Source organism: Macrobrachium nipponense, chromosome 17 (assembly GCF_015104395.2).
Source record: "Macrobrachium nipponense isolate FS-2020 chromosome 17, ASM1510439v2, whole genome shotgun sequence".
NCBI classification, from domain to species: domain Eukaryota; kingdom Metazoa; phylum Arthropoda; class Malacostraca; order Decapoda; family Palaemonidae; genus Macrobrachium; species Macrobrachium nipponense.
The window spans coordinates 16,693,034-16,697,676 of NC_087210.1; positions in this window are offsets into that span (position 1 = coordinate 16,693,034).

Consider the following 4,643-nt stretch of genomic DNA (forward strand, 5'->3'; position numbering starts at 1 on the left):
GACGAGAATCAACAGGACAGTAAATCAATTACTTTAATTCCACAAGTAAAGCCATCAGATAAAAGCAAGGAAACACTGATATGAAATGAAATGGAAAATATTTAGAAATAAGGAAACAGACTCGTTACGATAACCACTGTTGTTCTAGAATAATCCCCAATAGTCTCTCTCTCTCTCTCTCTCTCTCTCTCTCTCTCTCTCTCTCTCTCTCATTAAGTCGTGATTCTATGTATTCCAATAGTGAAGAATCATTATATACATATTGGTATGGTCAAAATGCCCGTCTGTCAGTACACATAATCATGCATCCTTACACAAGGGCGCCCTGCTGTATGTGTGTTCTCGTTTTACGTGTCATCTGGAAAATTTGCCCATCCATACCAACAGCTGAGGTTAATGCCACTTGCCTTAACAATGACATCAACGTTGTCCGTTACTCGATACGGAGCACTGTTTAAATGTTATACGAACAAAGGCAATCATTTGATTAAAAGCTAAAACACCTCAGCGTTTATGCATAATTAATCGGCTCATTAGCCAACTGGATATTCATCCTGTAAATAAATGAGGGCATATCGAGTTTACTGATCGCGTACCTGCTGATCTCGAGCTAAAACAGCGTATCGGGTTTATTTACTTCTCTGCTCCAGTGATGGGTAGGCACCGCGGATGCTTCCACTGAGAGGCAACGGCTTTTTTCACATAAACAACAGGAAGATCACTTTGGATATCATTCCAGAATTTGTTCTTGTGGATTAGCATATTGAACCAGATGGATACTGCGAATTATAAACGCTTTTGAATATTTCATTAGAGTATTTGTTTGTTTGTTTTGGACAGGATAATTTGCTCTTGTCGATCTCATGGAAGGGTTGTAGGATTTTTTTTTTAGGATGATGTTCACTTAAATTTATAAAGTTAGGTTATCCATAGGCTTATCAGTTGGTATTAGCTACCGTTGCCTTGTTCACAAATGTCACAAATGATTATATTTTCAGAAGTGATATTTACTCTGTTTCTTATCTGTATTATTATACTTATTATGAAAACAGAGGGACGCGAGAACGAGGAAAAAAAAGAGAATTTAACAATTACATGATTTATATTATTTTATGGTACTTAATGTTTTGATCGTCGCCAATATTGTTCGTATTGACTGTGGAAGACTATAACTAATTATTAGTACAATTATCTGCAACCAAAAATGGTGAAACGAAAATAGAATGAACAGATTGCTAAGCCAATTTTTTATAATGAAGTGAAAGTGAAGAAGTTGAAGGAATTGAGAGCAAAAAGGTGCAAGATTTTATGATAAATTATTCAATTAGCATATGTGGATAATAGAGGATGGAATGGTGAGAATGTAGAAATACAAAGGAAAAAGTTAAAAATAATGGTGGAAAGGCTAGGTGTTGGTTACTAGGAGAGAGGAAAGTACGATAGATTATTAAAAGGTGGATAATTCGGAAGGCCTTGGTAGGAAAACAAGGCCGGAAAAGTGTTGTCTGTGGGTGTTCGAATACTGGAAAGAGGGAGGTAAGGAAGTAGAATGATGGATTGAATACCATTAATTAGAGAAGAGTCTGCCTGGTAGTAAACAGAATTGAAATAAGTAAATAGACTGTTACAGTAACTTTCCCTAAGGAAAGGGAAGTGTGTTTGTTATATTTAGTTGTTTCACCTGTTCCATTATCTGATTGGCCCAGTCCAGAAATGAAAGGGTGATACATGTCGAGATATAAATGATATATAAATATGTGAACTCCAATGAAAACTTAACGTTATAAGGAGTTGACTCACAAGAAGATAATATGAAAAGGGTAAGAAAATAGTTCGAGCTGTAAAGATGATTTGTTTTCATAATACATGTTGACGAAAATAAGGAAAAATGAAAAGAAGTTGGGTAAATGCGGAAGTATGCGGAAGAAATGATGCAAAGGTAAGCGTAGAGAAAGGATAGATAAGAATGTTTCGAGATATCAGTCTCGTAGAGGGAATAAAGAATGACAGGTTCATATGAAGAGAGTGCAGTCTTGAATTGTGTGAAAGGAAGAGGAAAAACGAGAAAGTCTGGCCAAATGGCTTGAAAGAGGCATTGAAAAACAAGACCTTACCAACCAGGTAAAAAAAGGGTGTGAGGATGAAAGTGAAGCTTCAGTAAGTTTAGGAAGGTTCGACACTGCTGATGAACATCCATAAAGCTATATGAAACGACTAAATGGGTACTAGAAGTTCATTTAAGACTCAGCAGTTAAGTATGAATTTGACATCGATCAATTCTTGTCTATGAGAAGAAAAGATTTAACATATATAAATACGCACGCACACACACACACACACACACACACACACATATATATATATATATATATATATATATATATATATATATATATATATATATATATATATGTGTGTGTGTGTGTGTGTGTGTGTGTATTATTAATAACTATTTATATGCTTTGTTGATCCCAGTCAGAGGATCAACACACACACACACACACACACACACACACATATACACATATATATATATATATATATATATTATCTATATATATATATATATATATATATATATATATATATATATATATATATATATATATATGTGTGTGTGTGTGGTGTATTATTAATAACTATTTATATGCTTTGTTGATCCCAGTCAGAGGATGCGTCCTACGGTATCATAACCTTGATTCCCGAAAGGGCAATTCAACTTGAAGATTGTTTACTCACCCAAACTGTGACTCGAAAGTAGTTAATCATAAACTGGATAAATTTGGTTTTTTTCCATTAGCGACCAAAGGGCTTGAAGTTTGATTCCAACTCTTTCATAACTGTTGGAGTTGAATCCAAAGTGTTGCATTGGAGTATCTCATGAATATCCCGCTAAAATAGATGGGATTTCTTTTAAACCCCACAAATGTAACTCGCACGGACCTGTGGGTTTAGGATATTGTTATCCATCTTGTTTCGGTTATCATTTTTTTTTATTCTTACTTATTGTCTTGCAAATTTTCCTCGCTTTTAAGCACATCGTGTTTTACCGAGTGGCTTTGGTAAACATCTTTAATTCAATCTGTACTTTACCAGGTTAATTCTACTATTCTCTCTCTCTCTCTCTCTCTCTCTCTCTCTCTCTCTCTCTCTCTCTCTCTCTCTCTCAACCCTTTTTGCAAGTATCATTTGAAATTGAAGCACTTACAGAATGAACTAAAATCTGTTACATACTAAACTTGCTTAGTGCGTAAAAGTCAGTACTGCAGAAACAAGGTAACATCAGGAACGACTTTTAAGGTTATTAAATCTCCTGTAGTTCTCTGTCTTTGGTTTGCTAGAGAGGCACGTGGGTAGTCGCTTGCATGTAGCGAAGCCTGCAAGTTTTAATGTCCTATTTGCAGATCCATGCATGATTCACTTACATCACATGCACAGGCAAGAAATACAAAGTTTCAGAGATGATAAAAGGACCAATAGTTCGGGTGTTGAGAGGTTAATGACGATGTTTTCGATGGTGAACAGAAGCTGTGCATTTCGAGTTGTAAATATACATGAGTTTTATCACATCACCGTTTATTCATATATACGCGTAAAACTAAAAATGTTCTTAAATAGCTAATTCGCTCTACCTCGGAATTAATGTATGTGCATATATATATATATACTATATATATATATATAATATATATATATATATATATATATATATATATATATATATATATATATATATATATATAAAGAAAATAATTAGAAAATATGAAGCAATTTCAAAAAAGCTGGTTAACAGTGAGAAAGCCATTCTATTCAATGAATGTTGTATCCGTGAAAAAATTGTGCCCTAGAAGGTATTAAATATAATGGCCGGGCACGGTCGAGTTGGAACGAGGTGAAAAATGCCTCCGACGACGAATGGAAGAATCAGCAGAAAAGATCACCAAACTGCAAGAAGAAAAAGCAACAAAGTGGAGTGAATTCTGTAATACTACTACCACAGAGACCCAATGTGCTGTGCAACAACAAGTGGAAAGAGAAATAGAAAAGCATTCGAAAAGAGTCAGTGCAAGGCATAGCAAAAAGCTTCTGATATTAAACGGTGGACCAGTGAGAAACGAAGAGAAAAAAGCCGGGTATATTAACCTATCAGGAATAGAGTTGAGTGAACACCAAAAGAAGTTACTAAATCTAGACCTGAACTGCCATTACATACGAAGACCACACCCTGAATCCAAGAGGATTAATACAGAAGTATTAATCGATAAACTACTGCGACTGAAAGAAGAACGCAAAATCGAACTTAAACAAGAGTGCATCGCTGAATTACTGGGTGAGGCCAATAGAACACGTGGTAACTACTTTAGTCGCATAGTCAGTCCACAGTTGAAAAAAGCGGCAAAAGAACTGAGAGAAAACGAAACCATAATAATACGCAAAGGAGATAAAACCGCAGTGTACGTCATAATGAATAGAGATGAATACGACACCAAAATGGATAATATACTAAGTGATAATAATAAGTAAGATGAATAAGAACAGTAAGCTTTCCAAAAATCATCGGAGACTGCACCCGGATACTGCTACGGCACAGTCAAGATCCACAAACAGGGAAACCCACTACGGCCCATTATATCCCAAATGAC